The 12,090-nt window shown below is 42.3% G+C and overlaps 1 protein-coding gene and 1 long non-coding RNA gene across 3 annotated transcripts in view; one reads left to right on the top strand and one right to left on the bottom strand.

Moving 5' to 3' along the window:
• LOC101463632 (uncharacterized) overlaps positions 1-12,090 on the top strand; it is a 56,354-nt gene that overhangs the window by 20,028 nt on the left and 24,236 nt on the right. The window lies entirely within an intron of this gene.
• LOC112434921 (uncharacterized) lies at positions 2,588-6,380 on the bottom strand. 2 transcript variants are annotated; one of them, XR_013098861.1, is made up of 5 exons: positions 6,152-6,380; positions 4,586-4,848; positions 4,131-4,302; positions 3,626-3,746; positions 2,588-3,321 (listed from the first exon to the last, which is right to left on the bottom strand). It is a non-coding gene; the product is annotated as an uncharacterized LOC112434921 (long non-coding RNA). The 2 variants fall into 2 exon arrangements; XR_013098860.1 differs by lacking the exon at positions 6,152-6,380 and having other exon boundaries at positions 4,586-4,929.

Genomic DNA, 12,090 nt, shown 5'->3' with positions numbered 1-12,090 from the left:
TTTGCAGTTTGGACGCACGTGAACATCTCCTGCCCTGATACACAGCAAAATCGCCAGTGTTAAATTGACACTGTGAGTGTTAAATTTAACACTAGAAAAGTGTCTATATGTGTCCACTCTTTTGAGTGTTAAATTAACACTTTTCAAAGTGTTATATTTTTAACAACGAGCTAGTGTTATTTTAACACTGCACAGAGTTAAAAATTAACACTGAGTAACACTGACCAGTGTCAAAAATATTCTACACTGGTGTTAAGTGTTAAAAATTAACACCGAATAGTGTTGGTGGTACTTTACACTAGCCCTGGTGTTAAAAAATTCAACTCTGAATAGTGTTAATTTTCTAACACTAACACTAGTGTCAGTCAAATCATTAATACCACCAGATTACAATAAACTCCCATTAATCTCTGATATCTCTACTGCTACAATTAACCCCCAACATCCACCCATTACAAAGAAATACAAGACATTAACGTTCCAAAATACTTTGTATTCAGATACACCACAAGTAAACAAGTCATACAAAATTACAGTATGGGACAATGTACATTTTGTCATCAGTGCCATTTGAAAATTGCCTATCATAAGGTCTATAGTACACCAGATCATCTACAGAGATCAGTGCAAAGACATCTAATCCATCCTCAATAACAAATGCATTTAAGTGATCATTGAAATATACTGTTGAGACCTTACAAGTTAGAAGATAAGTATTGAAATCGCTAACAATTATACTGACAATCTTACTGAACAAAGGCATCTCATTTTCAACACCAGAACAAACATACATCCCAACTTGATATTCTGTACCATAACTTTTGACCCAGGAAGTTGTAGAAACAATAGAAGAAACATCAAACATTTTATTCAGTGCTTCACTGCCTTTTAAGCTGCTGGCCAAGACTTCATTAATGGGGCCGAACTGTAATCTTTTAAAATAAAAATTTTCAAAATGAAAGGCTAATTGATTCTGATGTTTTTTTACTAGTGTTTTTGTGATATTTTTAAAGTTCTTTACAGATCTTTTGAAGAACTTGTGCTTTGCTTCAAATCTCATGCACCACATATGTATGAGTGGCCCAATTTTTCTAATGCAGCGTGGGTAATGGATCATTAGGTGGTGCTTTGGAATCAAATTCCGTTCTGGAAAGAGAGATTTGAAAGCCTTGTGATGATCGGCAATCAGATGTTTCAAATAGCAAGTCATGCCATGAGTTATAATGGGTGAAAAAACAATGTTCACAATTTGAACTAACAAAAGTAGCAAGTTCCAATGTCCATCATTTCTGCAAACGATATCTCCAAAAATCAATGGGCTATTCTGCAAAAGACACCATGACTGCACAGCATTAAGCCCAAGATCTTTGCTGTTGTCATCCAGTTTTAGCCCACCTGGCCTGTTCCTTCTCTGTGCATATCCGTAGTTAAAGCTTATAATTCTCTGTGACAATGAATTCAAGGATATCAAAGAGGTCTTAATCAAGTACTGAAACACAAGCTTTAACTCATACTGCACCACTCCCTCTAGTAGATCATGCATTATGTCTACAGCATAGTTGTCTGAAATATGGAACAGCCGAAGTGAATTGAGTAAACAATTTCTTTTTACACCAAATGTTGAGGCCAAAGCAGGATTTTGTTGAATGGCACCACAGTGTTTGTAATGAAGTTCTTTGGAACGCAGTGTTAAGCCTACATGATCTTCACTAAAAACTGACTGCAACTCTGTCTTATCAGTTAAACAAAATCTACAACAATAGTTTGCACTAAATGATTCAACAAAACCAAAAATGCTATGTAAAGCCAAGTTGTCACCTGTAATCTGAAAAAGCGAACCTCTCACAGGTGTGGCTGAAAAGGGCACTTGCATTCCTTCAGTCTCTAAAATCTTTAGATCATCAACAAGTGGCTTTAGGATAGGATCAAACCCATATTTTTTTAAGTCTTCTGAATGAAAAAGGGCTACAAGATGAATGTTCATCACCACAGAATTTAACTCTGGTGGCAAATTTCTCAAAACAAAATAAATACAACCAAGTTTGTGCACCCCCTTTTTTGAGCCTAAAGGATTAGCAGTTTCAAAATCGTCATAGTAGAGCTGGATCTGGAGAGCATGTTCTTGTTGTGAGAATAAACTGTGATTTTTGAAGTAGGAGCCGTCATTTAAATCTCTGTACAATCCCTCCATGTTTAGTTTTTTTTTCTGGAAACTGCTACAAAGTTCACTGTTTCGAAACATAGATGAAAGGGATCCCATGATAGGAACGTACATGAATTTATCATTGACAGGAACTTGCCTGTATGTCCCTGTTGTTCTATCTTTGCGTACATCAAAACGCACACCAAGAACATGCTCTATGGGTTCAACTATTTTCCATTTTTGCTCAAAATATCTTATCCTTTTAGATTCTGTGTTAAGACATGAAAATGGATTTTCAAGCTGATCAAAGCAATCCTCAACTTTTTCTAAGGTTTCTCTTGATGTATCAGTTGACAAACAGTCGACAACAGATTGTTTTGCATGTGCATGGATGTCATTAACCAGTTCCTCCAATGAACCAACTAACTGTACAGTACTTTCAGGAACTCCTGATGATTGTACTTGAGCAATAACAGAGCTGCACATGTTCAGTATTTGCCTTTTTTCAACTGGAACCGGTGTAGTTATTGTCATGGGATGAGCCACATTTACAGGCTGTGAAACAGAGGTTCCATCGTTAGGTACAGGCTCAAAATTGTTGATGACCTCAGAGTGAACGCAGTCTCCATGTGCTCGGAATAAGTGCCGCTTGTAACCAGAGTACGTGTGAAAGATAAATGAACATCCAGGCTCTCCACAGGTCAAACGTAAAAACTTTCCTGGGTACAAACCATGCTGGAACTTCAAATGTCTAAATAACACTGAGCAACTTGTGTGGTGTATCTTGCAAATGTAACAGATGAACATTTCCAGTCAAAGTGCTGAATAGTGGATATCTTTAAACCGTACAGTGAAGACTTCCTCTTGTTTCATTGACCCGAGGACTGTCCTTCACGCTGCCAACATCAATGCCATACACTTGATGGTCTGGATGAATGTGTAGAAGTTGTCCAATGCCTTATCAAAGGACACGGCAAATTAAAAAATGTGCCTTGAAAAGTTTTGCCTTGTCAAAACCTGCATCTCCCATCTGTGTCACACAGGGAATGACCTTTTGATCTAGGACAATGTAGAAACTTTGGGTAGAAACTTTGGATGATGTTCTTTCTTTCTCCAACCCACAGGACGAATGGCTGAGTGGGGCCAGCCTTAAGAAAAGCCTCTGTGCTACCTCCCACCTGAGGGAGAGAAAGAAACCAAGTGATTCACATTAAACAAAATTGATAATCTGATGTTGAGGCATTGCTGTTTGAAATTATGACAATATTAAAATGTTTCACTCCGCGCGCACAATTATTTTTGTTTCAATGTGTACATTTAGTTTTAATAGAAACAATGACATGTCAGTCCTGCAACACCAAGCTTGTCTGGGATAGATACATCTGCTGCAGGTTGGATCACCTTGCCATCTTAAAATATCAGCCGTTGATAATTTGCATCTGTTCTCATCAAAAGAGAAATATACAATTCTAAAAAGCATACCTTGATGAATTTCATTAGGTGGTGAGCAGCATCTGATGTGCTAATCTTTGAAGACGTCCTTCCCTTAGATGATGGAGTGAAGTGAAGCAGCAAAAGAGGGCAGCCGCCTCGCAGTCCCAAACTACAGAATAGAAATTAAGATCATCACAATTACTGTCATTTAAAGGACCACAGCAGTCATTTTTCCACGTTATGTAATACCATGATGACATTTTAGACACCTGATAATTTTTCTAATAAGGCAGTTTTCCAGCGCCTTGGTATAAAAATTCATTTCTAGAGACTTAAAATCTTCTGGCCACCAAGTGAAGTAGATATCGAGTCATAACAATAGTAAGATTATGTAACTTTTTTTGTGTTCAAACTACATTAAATGTCATTTCAGGTTTAACATGTTTGTAAGCTTGTTTTCATACCATACAGAAATGAGTGATATATTGTGTTGTGGGAATTAAGCAAATGCTGTAAAGGCATGCAAAATCTACCATTTCCAACTTACACTTACCAGCCTCGTTAGAGTAACGCTGTGCAGAAATGAGCAGCTCATCCAATTCTGTACTCTGGGACAGATTTTTGCAATCTTTGATGATCCTTGGCTTGAAGAATGTTGGCCACTTTGCAAGGAACTTACCAGACACTTCCTCCCCAAAAAACAGCATTGTGAAGTCTTGGTCAATCTTAAACACAAAGTGTAACAACAGAAACAACACATTAACAAGAAAACAAACAAAGGAACCACAAAGCAGTCATCATCATTCGAATCCACTTAACGGCTACCCTGAGGTACCCCTGAGCAAGGTACCGTCCCTACACACTGCTCCCCGGGCGCCTGCTTAGTGGGCTGCCCACTGCTTCACTGAGTGAATGGGTCAAATGCAGAGAAAAACAAGTAATTTCCCCATGGGGATCAATAAAGTATCCATTATTATTATTATTATTATAAATTATTTTATGCCTTACCAAGCCAGGTGTATCCAGAAATCTTGGGAAAAGGTCCAGGACAGTAGAAGCTATGGCAGGTTCTTGAACCACTTTTTGCCTATGTTGAAATGTCACCTTCATGTTGTCTTTGACATGTTTCATGTCAGTTGAGTGCCTCTTCCTTGCATTTATCACCTGACAACGGCCTCACATTTGAACACAAGTTGCGAAGAGTCTTGGGGCTGTCTTGAAAAGCTGACTTTGATTAGTTCATCTCTTCTCGGGAACCAGCATATCACCACCTGCCAAGAGTAAAATAAGGTCCAGCATATAACACCATTTCTTTGCAAAATATCTAGCATGTCTAGTCCCTTTAGACTGAGTTAAAATTAATTTTAATTAAAGTAGTACAAGCTGTGTAACATGACTGCAATACAGTATTCTCTCAACTATCACAGGGGTTAGTAGGAACCATATTTCTATTTTATTATTTTTTATATATTTTAAGCGATAAAAACCCTCCCCACAAATATTCCTGACAATGTAGCGTTTGGTTTGTTCGTTTTTAAATTTCAAATATTGTATAACAAGACAAAACTGCAAATATGAACGCATCCCCCCCTCTCCCTCTTAACTAACCGATGCCTTTAATTGAACTACCAAATTAACACAATGGTCCTCTCTTTCTGGTCAGACACTTTGCAGCACTTCTGCTGTAATTTTATTCATATTTAACAAAATAAAAATGCAGAAATAAGTGTACACATTAGTTTTTGACTCTCACTGAACTAACAAAGCCAATCCCTCCACATGTTTGTACTCTCTTGTTACCTCGGCCAGGTCCGCGGCTCTGAACCGTGGTAATGACACCTCTGGCCAATACGCTGGGTTGTCGGGCTTGTAGCTTTACTGTCAGCGAACACAGTGTACAGTCGAATCTTAACAGCTTTCTTACAACCAGGCACTCATTTTGGCGGCAGTGGTTATTATTATATTTACATGCTCTCTTCTTCCATTTCTCATCGGTAACAGCTCTTACTTTCTCCCTCTCTCGCGCTCAAACACACAACGGGAGGGGCAGTTCCACACGTTCTCCCCGCAGCACGGACTACACTACCCATGAGGGCCGGTAACACTCTGCCCTCATTGCCTTTATATTAAATCATTTTTGGCTAATGACAAAAAAAGTCACTTTAAGGGCCAAATTGCATTATACTTCTTCACCTCACCTGACGTGGGCCGCAAGTGGCCTTTGGGCCACGAGTGGCCTCTGGGCCGTGAGTTTGAGACCACTGACCCTAAGGCTTTGGCAGTTTAATTCGAAAATAAATAAAAGGCATTTAATAAAAACTGTGAAATATATTAACATGTAATATTCATTACAGTCTGCCAATAGCCAGATTATGCTAAATGAATATTAGGAAAGAAACTGGTACTTTGCAGAGTTCTAGCTAGCAGTAGCCCAGCTTAACAAAAACAGTTAAAATTCAAATATGACACTTAAAGATGATGTATTTTGATATAAATACTATTTCTTTTACTAGTTATCATGTTACTTGTTCTAACATCAATCTAAAACTTAATATTTAACCGAATAAAACTTACCGCATCAGCAAGAAAAAATGGCGACCGAAGATTCTGGATTGCGAAGCTCCACAGGAAATGAAGGTGTGGTCTAATTTAACACCCACAGTGTTAAAATGCAGTAACGACTAAAATCTACACTTACACTTTTCAGGAATCAACTCCCGATGTGTTATTTTAACTCGATTAAGTGTTGAACTAACTCGGAACTCTGTTGAAATCTACTAACACTGAAAAATCAACACTGGCATTTTTGCTGTGTACTATTGGCCTGCCAACCTCACCGCAGCCATGATGTTGGCGGAGGATCACCTGGCCGTCGGACCAGAGGCTGTACGGTGGAGCGTCCAGCCCATGGAAGACCAGTTACAGGCACCGGCAGCTCAGAAAAGAGGCAGGGGCCCCATAAATGGTAAATGGTCTGTATTTATATAGCGCTTTACTAGTCCCTAAGGACCCCAAAGCGCTTTACATATCCAGTCATCCACCCATTCACACACACATTCACACACTGGTGATGGCAAGCTACATTGTAGCCACAGCCACCCTGGGGCGCACTGACAGAGGCGAGGCTGCCGGAAACTGGCGCTACCAGGCCCTCTGACCACCACCAGTAGGCAACGGGTAAAGAGTACTGACATTGGAGTCCCACAAACCCCTTCGCACCGCTGCTTCAGGCCAGGGGCCCAGAAGACGTGGCTGGGGCTCCAGCACCCACCCCCGGTCTGGGAGGGACGTACCACATTTCGGTAAGGTGTCAAGGGGGTATACGCCACGCCTTGGTGGACATGGGCTGCACACCGAGCCTGGTCCACCAAAGCTTTGTTCCGCCCGGGGCGTTGTTTGAGTGGGTGGAGGTAAGATGTGTGCATGGGGACATGGGAAGGTGCCCCACGCCTCCACGGGATTTTCTCACTTTGTACGGCAGACAGCCTGATTAAAAAAAAATGGGGGGAAGGGTCGAGTCCTGCGAAAAAAATGAGATTCAGTACATGCTGGACCTGAGAGCAAAACTGCACGGGTTGGGGAGGCTTTCATGGGATAATTTGCTCCAGGCTCAGCAGCGTCAACAGAGCCTGTTCAACAGAGGGGCTAAACTCAGGTTTGAGCCTGGTCAAGGAGAGACATGAGTTTGGGTGGGAGTTGCCAGAGTCCATCATTCCCACCTCCCTCCATTGTGATAACCATCTTACATCCCACACAAGTGCAGAGAGCGGATGTTGCTGCTTTACAACAGAGCTTTGCAGGCGCGTTCTCCCCCCTGCCCAGCCAAACGTCTTTCATTGAGCATCGTATTGAAATGCATCCTGGCATGATGTTGCGTTCATGGCCCTAAAGGCTTCCTGAACATAAAAGACAAATTCTTCAGAAGGACATGGCCGACATGCTGAAAATGGGAGTAATAGAAGAGTTGCACAGCGCCTGGTGTAGTCCCATAGTTTTCGTGGTGAAGAAAGATGGTTCTATGCGGTTCTGTGTTGACTATCACAAGGTGAATGAGGTGTCACAGTTTGATGGGTACCCAATGACCCAGGTTGATGAGCACCTAGACCAGTTGGGCACTGCTTGCTTTGGGCTACTGGCAGATTCCCTTGTCTGCAAAGTCCCGGGAAAAATGGCCTTCTCCACTCTGTATGGTTTGTACCAATTTGTCATATTTCCGTTTGGCATGTTTAGAGCCCCGGCCACCTTTCAGCGCCTTATGGACCAGGTGCTGCTGCCGCACGCTGCATATGCTGTTGCCTACCTAGATAATGTGATCTGCCATAGTGACAGCTAGGAGGAGCATGTGCAGCGGGTGGCCGCGATCCTGGATTCCCTGAGGAGGGTGGGGCTCACAGCCTACCTAAATAAGTGTGCGGTTGGACAGAGGGAGGTACAGTATCTGGAGTACCACTTGGAGGGTGGGCAGGTGCATCCACAGGTGGAGAAAACAGCAGCGATTGCATCCTGCCTGCGCCCCAAGTCCAAAATGGAGGTGAGGCGGTTCCTGGGGCTAGCCCCTTGACCGATCTCACCCGGAAAGGTGCCCCCGATCTAGACCAGTGACGGAGCAGTGCCAGGTGGTGCTTGTGCAGCTAAAACAGGCTCTCTGTGGGGAGCTGCTGCCGTTCACGCCTAACTTTTCCCTCCCTTTTTGTCTGAAGACAGATGACTCAAAGAGGCCTGGGGGCCGTTTTGTCCCAGCAGGTAGGGGGAGCCGACCGCTCAGTTCTGTACATCAGCCGGAAGCTGACGGATCAGGAGTGCCGGTATAGCACTGTCGAGAAGAAATGTTTGGAGATCCAGTGGCCGGTCGACTCCCTTTGCTACTACCTCCTGGGGCACCCATTCCCCCTCTGCTCAGAGCATGCATGGCTGCATTAAGAGGCTCTAATGCCTGTGTCTCATTCTCGCGGCCCATGTCACCTCTACTTGTGGCCCGCATAAAGACGTGAAGAAATATTTTTCTAAATTATTATTCAAAAAATGATTTACTATGATGGCATAGCCCTAAAGAATATAGATTCACGGGCAGTGTAGTCGGTGATGCCAGCAGAATGGCAGTCCATTCTGCTGGCAGCACGACTCTCCTATTTCTCCCTCCCTCCCCCTCTGAGCGCGAGGGAGAAAAAGGAGAGTCCAAAAGTACGAGTTGTCACCAGAGATGGGCAGTAATGCGTTACCGGTAACACGTTACTGTAATCCAATTACTTTTTTTAAAAGTAATGTGTAAAGTAAGGGATTGCTATTGCAAAAAAGATAATTAGATTATGGTTACATTCCCGTAAGCACGCTGCGTTACTACGTTACTAAACCGTGATTTTGTTTGCAAGAGTGTCTCATGACAATGACGTAACCGAATGCGACGTTCGTGGCAACAGCTGTGTGCAGTTCAACAGTGGATAATATATAGAGCGTGGGAGAGAGTATGACCATGCAGCGTTTAAAGCGTGGAAGTACTGACATTACTTTGATTTTGATTCTGTAAAAAGTGACAAAAACATTAGCATCCGCTGTAAACTCTGCGTGGGAAGAAAACTTCTTTTTACAGTGAAAAAAACCCCTAAACGTTTGAGCAAGCACCGAGTACGCTGCCACGGGAATGTGAAATTCACAGAGAAACTCCCGGATCCTTCCACTGACATGACTGCTGCAGCACCGGGCAAACCTCTGCCTGCCCTACTCCTGCTAAACAGGTGAAAATGGATTTAAAAGCAACAGGACTGCATAGTCTTTGATTTTATTTGTTTTCTGATGTGTTCTACTTGCATCTATTTGAAAGTGTGAGTGTAAACACAAAAAACAATTTTATTTTATATGCTGGAATATTCAGGAAATAGGTTTAAATGTTAAACTTATTTCTTCCAGTCAGAGAATATTGCATATAATTAAATTTTTCCTTGATGCATACGGTTAAAATATTAAAACTAATAAAAAGTTTTTAAAACAGACTTTTTCATTTGGTTACATTTTATATGATGGATTATGCAGAAAAAGTAGAATTGGGCTGAAAGACCTATTGCTTTATTACCTATTCAGGTTTTAAATCATGTTTTTAAAAAGTGACTAAGTAACTAATTACTTTTGAAAATAAGTAATCAGTAAAGTAACAGGATTACTTTTTTGGGGAATTAATCAATAATTAGTTACCGATTACTTTTTTCAAGTAGCTTGACCAACACTGGTTGTCACCAACCAGAAACGGGAGCTGGAAGCATGTAAATATAATAATAACCACTACAGCCAAAAAGAGTGCCTGACGAGCCCAGTTGTAAGTAAGCTATTAACACTTGACTGTACACTGTGTTCGTGTTTTCCTCCGAAACAATAAGTTGCTTTGGAGCAGCCTTTCAACGCCTCTCTCTGTCTCTCGCTAGCAAAGTTGACCCAGTTTTTGGCTACGAGCCCGACACGGAACCCGTAGCCAAAAACTTACTACGGTCTGAGCTGCGGACCTGTGAATGATGGTTTTTTTGTTTATTTTTTTATCAGTGGAAAGAAATTTGTTTTCTGTGAAGAGAATAGGGATAGGATGTGGTTTGAACTTTTAGCGTGTATTTGTGGTTTTCTTGCTTCTGACTCGGAGAGAGGCAAAAAGAAAGTGAGAAGAGAGTGTCATCTTTCTTACATTTTTCTTGTCCTGAACTAAAGACCCCCTAAAGATCCTCTAATCACATGAGCCATGGTGTGAAAATGGGTGTAGGTCACAATCAGCCAAGGTTTCAGGTGAGCTCATTGTGAAACCTGGCCCCACCCTATCGTGTGATTTCCTGAGGTCAGATGGCCCAGGATGTGAGTGGGCGTTATGGCATCTGGGAAGGGATCTCAAACCTGGATTATACAGTGGGGCAAAAAAGTATTTAGTCAGTCACCGATTGTGCAAGTTCCCCCACTTAAAATGATGACAGAGGTCAGTAATTTGCACCAGAGGTACACTTCAACTGTGAGAGACAGAATGTGAAAAAAAAAATCCATGAATTCACATGGTAGGATTTGTAAAGAATTTATTTGTAAATCAGGGTGGAAAATAAGTATTTGGTCACCTCAAACAAGGAAAATCTCTGGCTCTCACAGACCTGTAACGTCTTCTGTAAGAAGCTTTTCTGTCCCCCACTCGTTACCTGTATGAATGGCACCTGTTTGAACTCATCATCTGTATAAAAGACACCTGTCCACAGCCTCAAACAGTCACACTCCAAACTCCGCCATGGCCAAGACCAAAGAGCTTTCGAAGGACACCAGGAAAAGTATTGTAGACCTGCACCAGACTGGGAAGATTGAATCTACAATAGGCAAGCAGCTTGGTGTGAAAAAAATCAACTGTGGGAGCAATCATCAGAAAATGGAAGACATACAAGACCACTTATAATCTCCCTCGATCTGGGACTCCACGCAAGATCTCATCCCGTGGGGTCAAAATGATCATGAGAGCGGTGAGCAAAGATCCCAGAACCACACGGGGGGACCTGGTGAATGACCTGCAGAGAGCTGGGACCAAAGTAACAAAGGTCACCATCAGTAACACACTACAACGGCAGGGAATCAAATCCCGCAGTGCCAGACGTGTTCCGCTGCTGAAGCCAGTGCATGTCCAGGCCCGTCTGAAGTTTGCCAGAGAGCACATGGATGATACAGCAGAGGATTGGGAGAATGTCATGTGGTCAGATGAAACCAAAGTAGAACTTTTTGGTATAAACTCAACTCGTCGTGTTTGGAGGAAGAAGAATACTGAGTTGCATCCCAAGAACACCATACCTACTGTGAAGCATGGGGGTGGAAACATCATGCTATGGGGCTGTTTTTCTGCCAAGGGGACAGGACGACTGATCCGTGTTAAGGACAGAATGAATGGGGCCATGTATCGTGAGATTTTGAGCCAAAACCTCCTTCCATCAGTGAGAACTTTGAAGATGAAACGAGGCTGGGTCTTCCAACATGACAATGATCCAAAACACACCACCCGGGCAACAAAGGAGTGGCTCCGTAAGAAGCATTTGAAAGTCCTGGAGTGGCCTAGCCAGTCTCCAGACCTCAACCCCATAGAAAATCTGTGGCGGGAGTTGAAAGTCCGTGTTGCTCGGCGACAGCCCCAAAGCATCACTGCTCTCGAGACGATCTGCATGGAGGAATGGGCCAAAATACCAGCTACTGTGTGTGCAAACCTGGTAAAGACCTATAGTAAACGTTTGACCTCTGTTATTGCCAACAAAGGTTATGTTACAAAGTATTGGGTTGTATTTTTGTTATTGACCAAATACTTATTTTCCACCCTGATTTACGAATAAATTCTTTACAAATCCTACCATGTGGATTCATGGATTATTTTTTCACATTCTGTCTCTCACAGTTGAAGTGTACCTCTGGTGCAAATTACTGACCTCTGTCATCATTTTAGGTGGGGGAACTTGCACAATCGGTGGCTGACTAAATACTTTTTTGCCCCACTGTAGATGGCAGACAGTTGGTGTCGTAAACCC

This window comes from Maylandia zebra, linkage group LG6, assembly GCF_041146795.1.
Source record: "Maylandia zebra isolate NMK-2024a linkage group LG6, Mzebra_GT3a, whole genome shotgun sequence".
In the NCBI taxonomy this organism is placed as follows: domain Eukaryota; kingdom Metazoa; phylum Chordata; class Actinopteri; order Cichliformes; family Cichlidae; genus Maylandia; species Maylandia zebra.
The sequence above is the reverse complement of the archived record's forward strand: the minus strand, read 5'-3'. Positions and strand labels throughout refer to the sequence as shown.